Source organism: Alligator mississippiensis, chromosome 4, assembly GCF_030867095.1.
Source record: "Alligator mississippiensis isolate rAllMis1 chromosome 4, rAllMis1, whole genome shotgun sequence".
NCBI lineage: Eukaryota > Metazoa > Chordata > Crocodylia > Alligatoridae > Alligator > Alligator mississippiensis.
The window spans coordinates 218,321,840-218,341,108 of NC_081827.1; positions in this window are offsets into that span (position 1 = coordinate 218,321,840).

Below are 19,269 nucleotides of genomic sequence, written 5' to 3' on the forward strand. Positions count from 1 at the left end.
CATAAGTGTGCAGGGCAAAACCTATGCTAATATGCTAATGTGCAGTAGTATTAGGCTATAGCATAGTTACTGTCACTAAAAAACCATGTGCCGGTGTTACTGCACAGGAGCCCCAGTTACTGTGCATTGATTTAGCACTTGGTTATACAAGCACCAAACTTAATGGACAGTAACTATGGTGCATTAGCCAGATGCACCCACTGACTCCATGAGCATACTGCTCATTCCTCAGAATAGTCAGTAGGGCACAATAAGCGAAGCCATATCTCATATAACTTAGTCTCTAACTATTTAGGGCTTTAGAGGGTGAAAAAAAATGGATTTCCACTCCAAAGTTGCTATTGGGAACTTGTGCAAATCCTAGAGCACTGGTGTCATGTGAAAAACCCTATTTATTGCAGAGTTCACTCCTTACTAGTTTGGTTACTGAATGATCTTAATGTGTAGCCTTTACATAATATTCAGGTCACAGCAGTGTAGATAACTGGTAAGATATTTGTGCTGCAAAGAAAACACTGAAGTTACAACTGAAGGTAGCCATTGTTGCTCCTGTGCACATAGGCATACTTCAAGTTGATGCACATGTAACCAGGTACATAGCTATGAGTGGAAGCCCAGCTGCAGGGGGCTAATGAGTAATCACCTGCCTGCTCAAGGAGATGGGGGACAGCTGAGAGGAATGATTACCAATCCTAAAGGAAGTTAAAAGCTCTGTGGGAAGGGAACCTAGAGAGAGGGAGAGAGGAATGGAGGCTGTGTACTGAGTCATGTAGTCTTCTCTCCAGGTCTAAGGAAGGATTGTAGCTATGAGTTAATTCTTTGTTGATTGTATTGTTAATTATTTAAGTACTTGTTTTGTTATGGATATTGTTTTCCTTGTGGGGACAAGTTTGCCTCAGGAAAAATGAAGAATTAATCAAAAACCCACTTAAGTACATCTATGCTACAGATGGTCTTGTTCCTTCATCTGTGGTGCTGTTGTATATTCTAGCAACTTCCCCTATGCCATTACTGTCTCAATATGACTAAATCCTAGCCAGCTAGCCTTTTTCCAAGCCCAAAAGATCATCTGAATAATGGAATATTTGTTCTTGCACTGTGCAAGTCAGATGTTTTAGAAGTTTAGTTTTGGTTATCATCAGTATAATGAATATACCCACAGATGATGACTCCCACCTCATCCTCCCTGTTTCTTCTTATACACATTGAACAAGAGAAATGACAAAATAGTTCCTGGCCTATGTTCTGAGTCTTCAAATTAAAAAAGGAGTGGACCTACTCAAGGGGAATTTTTTACTACTAGGATTTGCAGACATTATAACAAAACTGCACAGGCAATATGCTTCTGTTTTTATCTAACAAAATACATGGCTAGGAGATCAGTAACAAATACAATTGGTGCTTTTTCTGCTACACATCCTGCTCTACAACCTGATTAACTAGGGTCAAGGAAATATGAAGATTCAAACTACCTGATTTACCTTTCTGTGACTTTTCTTCAAGATCTTTTTCATAAAAGGGAGATTGGAAACCAGTTGATAGTTAACAAGGTCATCAACATCAAGAGTTAGAGAGTTCTCTAATGGCATTTTGGTCCCACCAAAAGGAAAAGGTTCATTTTCATCAGCAGCAATGTACCTTAATGCCTGCTTACTAGTTTTACAAGAACATGGCAGAACCTTACAGATTTTTAGCCCAGAATTGCTGAAGCAATGTCTGCAGAATCTCATTGTACAACACTGGCTGAAGCTCAGGCAAAGAATGCTTCATTTGTCCCCAAGAGACAGAACTGTTTGCACAAGAGTTCCAATTTTATGTGCGAAGTTGCATGAAAATTCTGTACAACGACCCCCCGCCCCCTGAAAAAACCCCAAACCTCCCCAGCAAACACTAGAACATCCCAAACTGTCAATTACTCAGAATGAGACTTTCCAGATAGACAAAGCTATCCATAAAGTTCAATAGTCCAACTTGCTGCTGTCTGCTTAAATACATGCATTTTTTTTCCTTTCTGCTGCAGAAGACCATCGTTTTCATCTTGTCCATATTGATATGCAGCCCAGATCACTGGCCAACTCTATGAAAGGAGTCTCTGAAGGTCTTAGTCTCTATATCCAGAAGATCAACATCATCATTACACTTCAATTTACTGATCTCTACTATGAATTTTCAATCTAAGGCTTGCAACCATTATGACTAGTCATGGCTGACTGGTGCCTCCTGAGTCTGGGGGGGGGGGACCTCTAGAAGCTGGCAGCAGGGATGGGGTTGGCAAGCACTTGCAGAAGCTGGTGGCGGCAACAGGGACAGGGCTGGCGAGCACCTGCAGAAGCATGAACGATGCATGCCCCTGGGGGCTGGGGGGCATGGCAGCGGCAGGAGTGTAGCAGTGGTGGTGGGAGCACAGCAGTGGTAAGCAGGGAGCTCCCACAGATGCCGCCAGCATGGTCAGCGTTGCAGGGGGGCGAGTGCTGACCAAGGGTTGTCAACCACCCGCAGACGCTGCCAGCAGTGGCGGCAGTGGCCAGCAGTGATCACAGACTGCCCGAAGGTGTCACTGGTGGTGTCAGTAGTGGGGTGATGAGCAGCGACTGCCCACAGGTGCCTTTTTGTAGGGGTGCACTGGCATGCTCAGGAGGTGCACATGCACAGAAGCCAGTGGCAGCAGCAGGAACAGCCCTGTCGGGGAGGGGAACACTTGCCCCCCCATGCCCTCCCTACCAGTCACCTATGGACTCAGTCTATCAGTCAAAACTCTCAAAGTAAATCAGAAAGGTGCTTGGAGAGATACCAGCTCACTCTGTTACCAGTCATTGCGTTGATCCAGTTTCTTGACTTCATTGTTGACCAGGACTGCCAATGTTGCCTTTTCATAAATATTTTTTAGCAGTGTTCACAGCTTCTTGCCCATGCTAAATGAATTCTAACCAACCTATATAACCCATTGCTCCTTCCTAAGTTGAATTCCCATTTTGAGTGTGAAGCAGTTGAAGACTTCCCTGCCAGCATCTCTGCTCATGTCTGCAGCCTCAAGCATAGCATTGTGATCCCTAAGTTCAACTGAGAGCCTTTTCACTTTCCTGCAGACTTCTTAGCAAACATGTACATGACTACTCTATAGTGGCTTTCCACTTTCACTGTCCAGTTAAGTCATTTGATAGCCAAGGTTTCCAACCTGCCTTGTTGTTCCCTAATGCAGGATTTAGCAACCTTTTTCCGGCTTAGCCAGAGTTAGTGGCCTGGCCATTGCTGCAGACAAGGAATCTCCACATTTGCCCATCCCTTCAAGTGGCCAGCTGCCAAATAACCAGCTCCTCTGCAACAAGGGTAAGCTCAGATGCCTCAGAGCAGCAGGTTTCATAGTGGAGGACAATGCTGCAGTGCAGATGGGCAGCATGGCACAGCTCCATGACACTGATCCTCTGTGCCAGATCAGATCTTAGAGACTGAACCTCTTTACAGGCCAGATCTGGCTTGTGGGCCATAGGTTGCCAGCCTGTGACCTAATACATTTCAGTGGCTGATTTGATTAATATTTTCTAGCCATCATTCAGGTGTGTGTTGAGTCCTACAATCTCTTGTTTGACCCTCGTGTTATACTTCCTTCTTATGTCAGGCTTTTCCGCTGCCTTCTCATGTATCTTACTGGCTTTCACAGCTCATGTTTCCTACAGAGTCATTACAAACAGAGCCTGATATTGCATAGGACATGATTGTTATCCAAATATGTTCCAGGAAACTGCAACACAGAAATGTCACTTAACCATCATCTATTAATCAGTACAAATGTGATCATATTCTTGTCAACGCCATTCAGAGCTTCCCAGCTCCATTTCATACTCAATTGTGCTTGACACTTGTATTGCCCACATAGAGAAAATGAAATCTTGCAAAATACAGTCAATTTTGACTTTTTAATTTTTTTTCCTAAATTTGTCTGGACCTGAACTTGCCAGTGTTTTCAGTTTACCTGCAACTGCATTTTTTATTAATTAATTATTCAACAGAAAACTTGCCTGACTTCCCTCCTAAATCATCAGGAATGGCGTGCAAACCAGGTTCCAAAAATAACTCTGGTTGCATACTCTGTCCAAACCAAGCAGTGAACTCACAGGAGAAGGAAGATATTTTTTCCACATCAAAATCAAAACTAATGCATTTTCTGTGGGGTTTCTAGCCACATAAAAATAAAATAAAAATAAAATTTGAAATAAAATTTCAGCTTGGAATTTGCTGATGTAGTTAATCAATAAATGGAGGAAAGGGCAACATTTCACTTTGGACCTTATCCTAATCCATTATTCTAATAATTGCCTGAGAATGAACTGAATTTCTACCTCAGGATTTAGCCCAGTATGAAAAACATTCTCCCTTTCCCAGGCATCCTCAGATATCATCTTACTTTTCTGAGCCAGTAAATGATTTCCTGAATTACCAGCAGCATATTTAGAGGACTGGCAAGTAGCAAGTTAGGCAACATCCACTGCTTGAAGGCCCTTTTTTGCATGGATTTGATGTTAACAAAAGCAAGGGACTAAAATCACTGACTTTAAAAAAAAAAAAAAAAAAAAAGCATAATGCAGGCAGATGATGTGCAAGTTTCCCACACACATCTCTGCCAATGAATCTCACTCCTGACCTTAGTACCCCAAGCTATTCCAGTTCTGGGCATCTGTTGAGCACAGTCTGTTAAACATGCTGTGCTGAGTGTTTTGGTTTTCTGATGGAAGCAGATATGGGCTAGGTGGAGACCACCAAATCACATTCATAGTGATTTAAAAACACAATTTGAATCCAGATTTGAAGGCATGCATTCAAATTATGAGGTACCCTGTATTTCTGTATCTGTTACATGATGTCTACTTCAAAATCAGCTCTCCAACCAAGAAAAAAAGCCTTTTACATACTGCATATACAAGTAGAAAATGTGCCTTATTGCTAGTATGTGTGTGTGTGTGTATTCTAATCTTTTGGGAACCTTCATTATGAAAATACTGTATGCCATGGGTGCTGGCAATATCAGGGAACTAGCTTCAATGTCCCAGGTGGGCTGTTCCAGCTCTTATAGAGACACCTATCCTAAGTACAGATTGTCAAAAAGTCCAAGGCTGAATCAGGTTAATCTTTGCAGGTTAGTCTAAGCTGTATAGATTGAACAAATAAGCAAGTGAACAGACATTCATTTTTGATTCCACAAATGCAGCCACATGCCTGCAGTGGCCCAGGCCAAACGCTAGGGGGCGCTAGAACACACCTCCCCATTGGCTGAAGCAAACAACTTGGGCCAAAGCTAGCCCACCCACTGTGCATGGGGGGGGGGGGGGGCAGGGAGGTGTTCATAGGAGGTGCAAAGCATCCCGAGATGCCTGGGTGACAGAGTTAACTTGAATCTGAAGGGGATCTGGGACCAAAGTTCAATAAACTGATTTAACCTAAAGTTAAAACTACCTAAAGTTTATACTACACCCATTCAGATTTATCTTAGACTGGTTTTAGACATTTTTAAAACAGTTTATATGCACTGAAATTCTGTTGTGTTACAGATTTGAACCAGTTTCTGATCACTCCTACCAGTTAATTTCTATTTTCTGTCCTTTGTCCTGTGGGGGAATTTCAAAGTGGTTTCTGTTGAACCCAATTCCACTTTTGTCACATACTCCCTGTATGTATATGTATACATATACATTCATTTTTATTTATTATTACAAGAAACACTTGCCAGAAACAGGATCTTGCTGACTGAGAAATAGAATTGATTCTGCCTTTTTTTCTACAAAACCTTTTTTCATTGAATAATATGGAAAGGTATTGGTTTTGATTACATTTTTGGCAGAAAGGGTTCTCATATCTGGGGTGGATTTTTTAGTCCAAGAGCTGCTGCCCTAAAAAAGTGAAAGCAATAGGCTTTGCTGGCACCCTGAACTGTACTGTGGGTGACCCGTGTTTCAGTCGCTTATTTGCCTGGCTTGGCATCTCACTGGCCTAAAGAATATTTAGTTCTTTTTTCAAATTGAAACAACTCCTCCAAGAAAGGTCAATTCTTTAAGTTGCTGTTTAGATTAGTCTCCTGGGATATGCATGACCAAGGTCCAAGTCCATGTTCCAAATTAGGGAAAGCAGAGATTTTAATCCCTAACACTAAACAACTAGCAATATTTGGGTCGGAGTTCGTTTTTTTTCTGTTGCTCATGCTCTTCATGCAAAGCACTAGAAAAAATTATTAAAATTGTTATGAAAGATATATTGTTCTCAGCACAGTACTGTTTATTTAATAGATTTTTACCCCATCCTATCTGGACACCTTAGAATGACTTACAATAGACAGACAACCCAATTCCCCAAATAACACCCCAAAACTTGAGAATTCACCCCTCTACCCCCATTTCTTCTAGTCATTGTTACCCTGTAAGAAACTACAGTATATTGCATCCAATATAGTAAAGAGTTAATCTGTTCCTTCCCCTAATGTCAGCTAACGCAACAGAACTTCCTTCTGTCTCATCGTAGTCAATGGAATCCATTTAGTGCCCTCAGACAAACTGTTGATATGTAGGTGCCTCCAGAGATCGTGGAGGGTTGCTTTAGGTCTTTTGGGGGCATATTTTTAGGTGGTTCTGCTATATATAGTTTGTTGTTACGTCTGTGATACCTTAAGCCCCAAAAGAGACAAAAATTGCACTATATGAACATTCTTACAGATTGACAGCCATGGATTCATATTAGGAGGTGTCACATAGATGAGATCTCATATGGATTTCAGCTACAACCACAGGGTATTGTACCTAAAATTATGGAGGTATGTACTTTACCCTCTTACCTGGAGGTTGTAGTTCTCAAACACTATTTCATTAGCAATTAATTAAATGTAAAATGCTGATATTTTGGTATGATGGTGTTGTAAAAGGCTGAAAATATGAAATGCTTGATTATTAATTACATCTAAAACCGGTCACGTTGTGAATCATTCAGGCATATTAGGCATAGGTACAAGGCATGGGTAAATGCCACACACATTTCTATATCAGACATGTACTGTATTGTAGAAGAATGTTAGCTGGTAAAAAGGTAACTCTCTGGTAACACACAAATATGGGTTTCTAGGATTTCTTGGTGTCTTGTAAACAGACTGACACATAAAAACTCAATGTCAACACTGTGTGAGTGAATTCAGCACCTTTTTCATTCCTTTCCTTGTTGTTATGATTTCCTGAGGGGACTGTTAGTGGTAAAAAGACAACTAATATGTCAAACCAGACAGTAAATTGATATGTGATGTCGAGTTCATTTAAACCAACTTGTGCTACTACGATATTCATGCAATTTTTCTATGTGCAGTTTTTGATACTGCTTTAATAATATTACCAAATTTCCTGGAGTACTGGACAGCCAACTGCCAAAACCTAGTCTCACTGAAGCTGGTATCACAATTCCATTCATGAATTCAGCATGAACAGGATATGGTCGTACCAGTATATCTTAAACTATTTCCAAACATTAAAAAAATTTAATTTAGGGGAGCTCGATCCTTGGGTTGTGTAAACTGATTTAATTGGAGCTATGCTGAGATATACCAGCTTAGGGATTGACTCCTTATCTTTCCTAATTCTAAACCCTTAAATTACTTAAATATAAGCAATGTAATTTAGGGAAATGTTAAATTCTCCTGCATGAACAGATTTTTTTTTTTCCTTTGGAAGATTGAAAAGTGTGATATAATTTAAAGCAGATAGGTGTATTTATTATGTAAATCCATCCATAGCTATTGCCATTTCACCCAAATAAAAATAACAATTTTTATTTCATGCCTCTAGGCAAATGCATTTAACTGTAGTACACTAGCAAAGAACCCTGTTACACATTTTGTATGGGAAAGTAAGATTTTTAAGAATATTCAAAGTGTTCACTTGTGGTTTCAGTCACTGCAGTCTTCCTGGGAGCAGCACTGCAGCCTCTTCAGAGTGAGCTTAAATGACTTAGTGGAGAATTTAAACTATTGCACAAAATGAAAAGTAGAAGAAAAATGTCAATAAAATTGCAAGGGTGAAGTAATATTGTGAAGCATTAGGAGTCCTATTCAGAAGAAATTGCAGTATATGCACACATCTGCAGCATAAAAGGCCATGAATCTGGCTTCCACACTCAGCTGAGTTTAAGTAGGAAAATTCTCCCTGCCTGCAATTGTATTTGTGTTCATTCCATATCCTTTTCCTGAGAGAATACTGTAGGAGTAAAAGCACTGTAATATATGTCTCCCCCATCCATGCCCTTTTTATACACATAACACCAATTTGCCACTGAAAACAAATAGCAAAAAGCAAATATTAATGGACAGAAAGACAGACCATCCCCTTCAGAGGCCTCTGAAATATTTTGAGACTGTCAAAGATAGTGCCAATCTGAACTGGAGTAGCAATTACAAACCTCCTTAATCCTAGATGTGAAAGCTCCTTGCAAACAGTCATTTCAAACTGGACGGGTGTCAATAGTCAAACTCAATACACGTCCTAGTTCTCTGGCATGCCTATTCTCACGCCCATCTGCTAGGGTGGCATTGTGCCCACTTGCAAGGTAATATCACAGTTTCAACAAGAGAGTTGCCAAGCACATATAGGTTTATAAGGATAGCCTGCAAAATGCAGCAAGTGAGATTGCATCTCTGTTGTGACCCTCTAGTGATAAGAACCACCAAATTAGGCCCATATATATATACACTAGAAAATTGCCCATCAAGAATGACGGGGGGCAAGGTGGGGGGAAGGAGGCTGGGTTGGAGTGCAACCACCTAACACCCCATGCTGCTGCTGTTCTGCCTCTTGCAAGGGGGGGGGGGGGGCAGCCAGCAGCTGAGGTCAACTCTCTGTCCAGACCTCGACGTGGCTTTGGGATCATGGCAGCGCTCCCCCACACTTGAAGCACTCTGATTGGCTGTTTCCATCAGCCAATTGCCTGTCAAGAATGACGGGGGGAGCGGATGGGGATGGGGATGGGGCCTCGCCCCCACTTTCCTCCTGCTGCTTGGGGTCCGGGTCTGCTCCCCCCCTCCCCACCCCCACCATCATGGCTGCAGGCTGTCTTCTGTCAAAACACTTCTTCGCGCTCTGATTGGTTGTTTGTCAGCCAATCAGAGTGTGAATAAAGCATTACAGGCAGACAGACAGACTTAGGCTTTTATAATATTAGAATTCTGTTACCAGAAATCACACCTGTTGATATCTGTTGTAGAATGTACATGAGGGAGTTCTCCCAAGAATATCATCCCAAAGCCTGACACATTTGTTCCAGACAATGTCCAAGAATGAAGAGCCAAGTCATAGCATTTTAGTGGGGATGAACTATCATTATTATATAATAATATATATTACATACTATATGTATAATCAATAATAGCAAAAAATGTGGATATATGTCATTAATTAATGGACTCTTCTTTCTTGAACTACCCTTATGATGTCCCTGACCAACAATTCCTTTTTAGATATTGGCAAACAAAATCAGGTTGGAAATGTAGAATGTTGAGGTGCACTGTGTTGAGCTGAAGAATTGGATGAGGGCTGGGCAGAATAACCAGTCACCAAATGGTAGGCTACTTCCACAGGGACTGCAGAAGTAAGATTTCTGAATGACCGGTAGGTTAAGAGGGTGAAGAGAGTATCCTGATATAGAAGGCAAACTGGGAAACTCACCCAGCATGAACTGGAACAATTCTTAAAGGAATCTTTCTTCCTTGTCATCAGAAGAGAAGAGGAGGCTCACCCAAAAGAGGCACTATAGCAGCATCTTCTCTAGGACAGGTAGAAATAGAAAAGAGAATATATGCTGCCTACATAAATTAGGCAGCTGACAGCACAGTCTAAAATATATAATCATTATTAGCATTCAAACAATCCAGCCCTGTTATCCTCCTGCTCCTTTACCTATACTTCCCTGACCTTTCTGTTTCCCACTTCTTGCTCCTCCTGCTTTAACAAAGTAGTTAGTGCCACTGTAACCTTGTAATCTTTTTTTTTTTCCACAGAAGGAGAAAACACCACCCAGTTTTTGTAATCTGCAGTTGTACACTGCAGCACATGTATTGTTTTCATCTATATCATTTCTCCTTGGACATAGCCTTCACCACATCTTCTGTACTTAGAAGGCCTTCTCCTGTCCATTACCCATCCCTGTCTGGCTGTTTTTCTCATATACAGCAAAATATATTGGTATTTCTCTGAAGCAAGTAATAGTGACCTACTCCTAGAAGCAGTTGCAGTAATAAAGTAATAAACCAATCTTACAATCATCCCCTAGAACCTGGACAGAACCTGAATATGTTTTTAACTAAATCTGTTATCCCTTCATGCCTACTTCACTTGTTCATTGTGTATGCTGATGGTGAATGTAGACACCTTCTATGGAATAATAATTAGCACAAGAGAAGGACAGACTTTTTTCAAATGTTCCCCTGATCTCTCATTCATAACAGAACAAATGGTGTCATTCCTCTTACAGAGTTTCTTATGACTATTTCATTCACCTCTTTTCATGGTACTGCCTCAGATTGGAACCCCATACTTTCTCTTCTGCAAAGTAGATGTTTTCTACAAAATCTAAAATTATTGAAGAGAAATCATCTTTTGATATCTTTAGCTTTCACTGTTGCACATATATATTATACATGTGTTGACTGCACTTTTTCATGTAGATGGAAGAAAATGATAAGTTTCAACAATCTCATGAAATTATTAGAGAGAAAGGTACAGTAATATGTTATGAATAAAAGGACTAAATCCTTTTATTCGTATTGGAGGCTGCTGGAATGTCTGATCTTGACCCATTTACACAATATAGCTGAAGCTGATGGGGTAGTGGTAGAAGTGAGAAACAAACTGTGCTGCTAAACATAAGCTGATGACATGCAAGTCTATAACTCATTTTTTCCATAGATACAGGGAACCCTATGCCAAAGATTACATGGAATCTACAAGAATCTAGTTTCTGGAGCAAAGTGTCTTTTTTTCATTTTCAGCTAGCCAGAGAATGTCATCACTTCTTTCTGGACAAGGAGCTGAGCATGGCCAGCAATGCATTTGGTACTCCAGAATGAGTTTGCTGCCACTGGAGCTGTACCTAGATGGAGTATAAAGGCTCAGCTTACATTTAATAGTAGAACCAGGTCACAACTGTGCCCAGATCCCTCCACTGGCTTCTGGTACAATTCAAAGGCTTAGACTTGATTTTTGGTGTTCCCCTACAACTAATGACATCTTTAACTGGGGGAGATTCAGTAGTTAGTCTGCTGTTTCTTTAGTAGGGCTATGCAAAGCTTCGGGTGCTGATTCGATTCAAAGGAGATTCGGCCCGATTTGGTGGCTGAATCTCCAAATCTGAATCAAATCAGGGGACCAATTAAAAGGTCCAAATCAATTTGAAGCTCTCTGAATTGATTTGGAAAAGATTTGGAGAGCTTTGGAGATTCGGGCAGCCCCACTGGCTGCAGCAGGGAGCTAGACCCAGACTCCAAGCTGGTAAGTAAGGGGTGGGGGAGCGGGGGGCTGGGGGAGGGGACCATCGAGGGGACCCCCATCAGGCCCCATCCCCTGCCTGCTCCCTCAGCCCCCCAAGCACACCCCAACCCCCACCCACTGTCCCAGCCCCCCCCCCCCCATGACTGCCTCGCCTGCCCCAGCTCCCGGTTCTTTAAAAAAAAAAGCCCCCACTGACCAGTGCTGCCAGGCAGGGGAGTAATCCCCACTTCCCCCCACCACCCCATGCCATGTGGGGGGCTCTGCCATGAGCCCCCGACCCCCTCCCATTCTCCCAGCCCCCCCCCATGGCTGCCCTGCCCGCCCTAGCTCCCAGCCCTTTGAAAAAAAAGAAACAAAACAAAAAACCCCAGACTCACTGGTTGCTGCAGCAGCCTCGGGACTTCTGGGGGCTTGTGACAGAGCCCCCCAAGCAGCAAAGGGTAGTGGAGTGCAGCAGGAGCTGGTGAGTGCGGGCTTTTTTTTTCCAAAGAGCCGAGAGCTGGAGCTAGAGCTGGGCAGGGTCAGGAGACTGGGCAGGCGATGGGCCTGTGTGATTCGGAGATTCAGCAGCAGCCAAATCTCTGAATCAGATTTGAGAGTTGGTCAAATGGATTCAGGACAGTGATTCAAATCATTGAATTGAATCACTGTCCCCTGAATCAGCCAAATCTTTGCATAGGCCTAGTAAGTAGTGTAGATTGGATGCAGACAACAATCAACCAGAAAATAGACAGAGATAAGACATGTAAGTTATTGAACATGAATGGTATCATGTAGTGATTTTTAATCACTGGCAATTTGGTATCTTTTCATTGTTTAAAATAAAAAGTAATGATTTGTTTCTCTGTGTTAGGGCCTGTTTAAGTAGAGTTATTAAGATAAATTTTGGGTGCCTGATACACAAAAAACTGGTTTGTCCCATTTGTTATCTATAGCACATGGCTTTGCCTAACCAGAGTAAAGAGTCTTTTTTCACATATCTGTTGCCCCTTACCATGAGGGAGAACCCCCCAAAGTGGACTCCTAAGTGATATTGTTTAATTCACCCAGTACACAGGTAGCTAGACAGTGGCCAGTTTGGCAAAGTCCAAAGCAGAGACTTCAGCATATATGTCCTTAACCACTAGTTAAGACTGTGAACTATGGTGAAAGAAAAGTATCATCAGAGAGAGGAAATGAGGCAGGGATAAAAGGAAGGAAAAAAGACAGACATAAGGGAAAATTATTTTGTTTAAAAGATGACATTTCATTTTTTCAAAGGGCAAAATTTATTTTTTTTATCTTATGACAAATGAATGTAAAAATGTGCATGCCTTGTGGCCTAAAGGACAAAACAGTGGGATCAATGTTCTTTTTGTACTCTATGAAGCTTGAGATTAAAGTCCCCACTGATAAACTGAACATTCTTTAAAAGTGACCAGAAGCAAACAGTGTCTGTTTGCTGCTACTTTATTACAAAGATACCACTGAGAATAGCTAAGAATACTATTTGATCTTAAAACAGGTTGACCAAATGATTGCAGCTGGCTCCAGTACATGAGATGCTTTCTGCAAATTATTGTTTCTGGTTATAAACCTTTATAATATCTCAGAATGAATTATGTATGTATTTCATGTTTTCTTTTCTTTTATCAGCCTTGATGTTCTCATTTCAAGTTTCACCCTAGCCTCCTAATAATGCAATATTGAGGCCATTCAGACACTAATTATGCCTCCATGGCTTTCTTGAAATGACTAAATCAGCATCAGTTCTATAATTATCATTAGCAAGTTTGTATCGGTGCCTCACATCACATGAAAAGCACAACTTTAAATGATTTATGAATATATGCATCTATAACTCTAGAATGTGCACCTCTAATAGTATACACATGTTTATGATACACACACTTTACGATATGCATACCTACATAGATACATGCATACGCTTATGTGTAGTATAATCTACTTTAAATATATATTTCATACAATAGGGCTACATTTAGATAGATACTGTCAGATACAAAAATATTGTTGTCCTAATTTATTATATACAAATATCCAAGAAAAGTATGCACTAAACATCTGGAGTTTTTAAGCAGTATGAAATGTAAGCAAGCATTCCTGATGCATAAGACTTCTCCTCAGACTGGATGACTTCTTAATTTTCATTATGTTTATATAGAACTCTAGCAAGAATGATTGACGTGACAGGAAGTATCCAAATGCAATTCCTCTATATTTTCATTGTTTCTGTTCTTGAATTATTGATATTGCCAGTAGTCATTTGTCATGAAAACAAATCAAGATATATATAGTAGGATGCTACACTTACATATGTTTGTAAACTGTTTACACTGCACCATCCATGTACTTTAAGAAAGGCATAAACACATGAGGGAAAAAAAAAAACAACTACTGGGAACCATATGAATTAAGCCTTTTTTTTTTCATTTTAGCCTTGGTGATCAATCCAACAGAAAAAATATTATAGAAAAAAAGCTACTGCGTAGATGAAATGTAGACTTCTTAAAATCAATTATACCTTAAAGGAATCAGCCATATACTTGGGACCTGAGAAACTTCAGGATACATATAACCCTCAGTTTTTATTGAGGTGGTACATTACTTCTCAAACCAGATTGCTACGTAGCAACAACTAATTTTTAAATTTCTGTAACCTCTCCCATTACAGATTCTTTGTTTTGTATGAAAAGTTGTGCTGGTATCTGATATTTTATGACCTACATTATTACCCTCTAGGTACTGAAATGATAGTGCCAAACTAATTATTGCTTTGTCTAATTTTAAATCTAGGTCTGGAGAGATTAACAACTTGCCCATTAATTCCAAGCATCAACAGCCCACCTAACATAATGCAGTTTAAAATGAATTAAGAAGCCTGCTTAAAAACTTTTATATACTTGGGACCAGATCTTCAGCTGAAGTAACTTATAATAGCTCCATTGAATTATGCCAGTTTAAGCAAGCTGAGGATCTGGCCTTTTTATGAAGGAATATATTTTCTGGTTTACTCCATACAAGGCAAAACTCAACTCAGTTACCCTTATGGAAATTCAGAAAGTCTGTTAAAAATATTTACATCAGATTTTCATCACTGAAGCTGAAAGCAGATTTTGATTCCAAATGTGCTTTTAGTTCTTTAAAATGCATACCAGTATGGTGGGGGATTTTTCTATTTGTCTTAATGTAAGACATGTGCTGAGCTACACAAGAGGACATTCACACACTTGGAAAGTGTGAATATGACTTTGTAGTTAGGCAAAAAAACAGACTCTGCAGCACTTTTCTAATGTCCCTCATTTTATTTTTGAAGCAACACTGCATTGCTCAATTTATAAATGGAAGGAACGGCAGTTAAAGTAATTTATTTGTTGAAAAAGTGTTACATGAGAGGGTCAGAGACCAGAGCCTCTAAACAAACCCAGACTTTAGAGAAGTTTGGACCCAAACCTTAAATTCTTTTCTAGCCATTACAACTTTCTGATTTCATAGAAACGTATGCTGACACAAGTGTTATCATAACCCCTGGAATAAACAAGCCCATGAAAAGTCTTCAACCTTTCTATTTTAGTCTTGAGACAAAGTAAAGTATGTAGGCTTATCAAAGATACAAATTCTTTTCAAAATTAAAACTGTTATAGATTTGAAGAGATTATTTAGATTATATTTCAGTACTCTGCTATGCAGAAGACAGATAAAAAGCAACACCTAGAAGAAAACATTTCAATTTAAGCATTTAATTCCGTGTCAAGATACCAGAGATAGTTTAGCTAATGGAATCATCTTTGCATCTATTCATAAGCTGCTGAAGGGCTGTGTTGACCCCCATGATTGTATTGTACAGTACTTTGACTCATCTTTAATTCTGATTAAGTTGTGCAATTGTATCAATTTAAGGTCAAGGTCCTGAATAAATTCTTTTGTGAGAACTATTAGCAGGTCTTTTAAAATTAAAAAGACCCATGTGCCTAATGGTCTTATGAGAATAGAATTACAAACGATGATCTTTAAAATAAATTGTAATTTTATGGATACTTATTAAGAGAATTTATTGTATCAGTAATTTGCAATATTGTAAGTGTTGCTGTCAGTTTTGTGAGCAGTAGCAGAAAGAAAGTCTGCAATAGGCATTTATTTGAGCAGTTTTGTCATTGGCTTTGTTTGCTACCACTGATTTTTTAAAAGGGAAGGTCTTCATAGATTATTTTTATCTGTGATCGTTTTCTTCTTCCTCGCTGAAAACACAGTCCTGCAAAGTAGCCCTGTTCTAGCAAAATACATAAGTGTGTGCTTAACTTTCAGCACACATGTCCCATTAACTTTAATAGAATCGCTCATGTGCTTAAAGTTAAGCATGTATTTAAATGCTCTTCTGGCTGGAGTCAGAATGCTGAGCATAACTGAGGACTGAAACCTAGGTAGAAAATCCCAACATATCAGAAAAAAAAAAGATTGTAGATGTAAAAAGAAATACAAGTTTTCAAGGCTTTGTTATACTATTGCTGATGGTGGATAAAGGTGATCCACTAGTCCTAAACATGGACTATATTAATTTATTTTCATACCCACTTTATACCCACTCAAATATCCCATAGTAAAACTTCAGCTGAGAAAGTCATTTGGAGAACTGTTATGTAACTCAGATTAGTTAAACAGAGATATTTAAGCCCTATTTATCATCCTCTTCTCCTTTTTCAAAAGGGTAAGGTAGAACCTGTCTGATACGTTAGTACACTGGATTCTAGAAAGCCTTTTTATTTTGGATACTTGATTAAAGCTCATAAAAGTACATTCCTAAGGATGAATTCCCAGCTAGAATAGATAAAATGTTTCAGTCATATAAAAAGCTTTAGAGATGACTGCACAGATAGATTGCTAATGTTGCTGCATGACATAAGTGCACCCACAACAACACTAAAGACAGCTTTTCAAAACAATAAAAATCACAAACATTGTGCTAATTTACTCTAAAGCAATTTAGCTTTGTGAAGATCAGTGTCATGATGTAAAAGTATTGCTTAAAGCAGTTATTTTTCTGTGAATAAAGCAACCTTTACCCATCAAAAAGAAAACTTTAGTTAGAAATCTGCTCCTGAAACAATAGCAAATAAATCCCTGTGTAGATCTTATCAGACATGCAAATCCTATAATGTATATTCTATTAAGCAAACCTTTTTCTGTGAATATGTGTAATTTTGAGCAATTTTGAAATGGTAGGTAAATATATGCAGTGTTCTGTTAAATAGTTTCCTTTTCTTTGATTCCAAAGTTAATTACATTCATTTGTATGTTAAACGAGAGATTCTATAATGTGTATTTGGAGATCAGATACAAAAATGTTGCTTAGACGAATATATAAGGTGCCTGTTAAAATAAGACACTAGCTACAATCTAGCAATAATGTTATTGTGTAATTTCCACTGCATCTTCCCACCCCCCCAAAAAAATCAGGCATTATTTCATTTTGGAGATTGGATAAACTGAGTCTGTTGTAAAAACATTTGTGTTATTGTTAATCTCTGACTAAAGATTCCATAAGTAGTGAGGCTTATACTTAAGGTTGCTTATAGTTATACTATTTATAACTTTGCCAAACTTCAAATACTGAGCTGATATATTCAGTAGTATAATGATGGGTAGGCAAGCATGGCATGAGTCCAGGGAATGGAGCTACTAGGGTGCTTTGCCCTGCCTCCCACCATATCCTGCTTCTTCCGTGCAGCAACTCTGGCTCCAGCTCTGGCAGGACAGAGCAGCAGTGGAAGCATGGGCTCAGGAGCTGCGGTCAGTGGTTCACTGGTTGAGATGTCACCTTTTTCTTTGCCACCAAAAAGTGGTGTTTAACTGGCTGTTCGACACGCATTGACAGCAAAAAAATAGTGACATATCCCCACAGCAGCAGAAAACCTCTGGTTGCTGTTCCTGCCATTACCAACCAAGGGCACGGTACTGGTCTGTTATACCTCTGGATATTTTCCATGTCAGGTATCTGTCCTAGGCTGATGTGAGGGAAAATTTCAAGAAATGTGCTTCAGCGCTCTTTCAGAGAGTGGTTAGCTAGAACGTCATTGCTATTTCCATGTTAAATGATCCTTGAAACCATTTATCAAGCAGCTTCAATTTCTCTGCTTTTTTGGAGTAGGATTTGAAATTTGGGAAGTGGGAAACCCTATTGTCAGGTGATGTCAGTCTGCTCATTCCCAGGGCTCCAGGAGCTGAGCAGCTTTCTCCTTGGAATTGTTTCTTTCAGCTGATATTGGCATCTCTCTCTCCTGAGTTTTGAATACATTCCTTCTCATGCCAACAGTATAGGGGTATGAAAGAGCTTGACTGGAATATAGAGTAAGGAACTGAACATATGGAAGTAATAAGGGGAATGATGAGAGTCTTGACATAAGGTAACTCAGATAAGGGAAAGTTGGAGACTGGGTTGTGAAGGTAGGATTGGACAAATCCTATCCTAAATCAGTGGAAAGGAAGAATAGGGTATGAGAAGAACTGGGACTGGAGCAAGGACAGGCTGTAGAGGGCTAGGGATAGAAAGGCTTAGGGTTGGTGGGAACAGAAATAGAAAGGCCTGTAGTCACTCAGGGCACCGACAGACCTGATACTTTCTCATGTGATCGGCCACTGAAAGTGCTCTACAGCCATGCACTGACAGAAGTGCACAGTTGCAGAGCACTTTAAAATGCTAGATTGCATGACAGTCTGAACCCTCATTATATGGGAGTGGAAAGTGGAGGTTGCAACCAAATCTACCTAAGTCTGTCATCTCAGCATTTCACCTCAACAACCACAAAGCACATGTTTATCTCCACGTCATCTTTTGGGGAGAAGAATTACAACATGATCCAATTCCGTCCTACCTAGGTGTGACACTTGCCTGCACCTTAACTTTTCATAATCAGCTTTGAAAAAAATAGCTATGAAGATCAAGAGTTGGGTGAACATAGTGCAAAACCCTCACTAGAATGATCTGGGGTATCGCTGCAGGAGTACTCCACATCTCTGCTGTGGCCATGAGTGACTGGTGCCACCATGTACCCCCCACAGTGACCAGTCAGTGACTGGGAGGGGATCCCCCCACAACCAATCTCACCAACTGAGTGAGGGGGAGAGATCCCCCTGCAGCAAAACTCACTGACCGGGAAGCAGCCACAGCATTCCCAGAAGCAGCTGTGGTGCTCCTGCGAGCAGCTGCAGCACTACATACAGCGCTCCCACTCCCTGGCCAGTGCTCACAGGGGGGGCACCGGCACTCCCGCCTGCTCCCTCTATCACCCAAGTGAGGAGTGTGGCCAGTCAGGGGGTGCACCAGCACTCTCAGGGGGTACATGTGCACCCCCTACATGTTGCCACTAGCTATGGCATTGGTCTTCTCAATGGCTGAGCACTGTGTCTGGGCTGCTAGCACTCATACCAAATACATGGATGTCCAGATAAAGATTCTGCAATGTGTACAGTGTGTGCTATCACTGGGACCCTGAAATGTACTCCAATTCAACGGTTACCAGTGCTGACTAATATTCTCCTCCAGACATTTGCTGCAATGAATGTACACAGAGAGGTCATCTGCATGAATGACTGACAACCCAGACCTCCCCATCCATAGAGATTTTAAAAACCTCCCAGCTCACCACTTGGTCTCTCAGAAACCTTTGTGGACATGTGTACAAGCCCTTGTAGGACATGACAGTGCAGCTGAATCACCATTCAGAATAAACATCTAATTTCCAACTCAACAATAAAGCCTCCTGCTTTT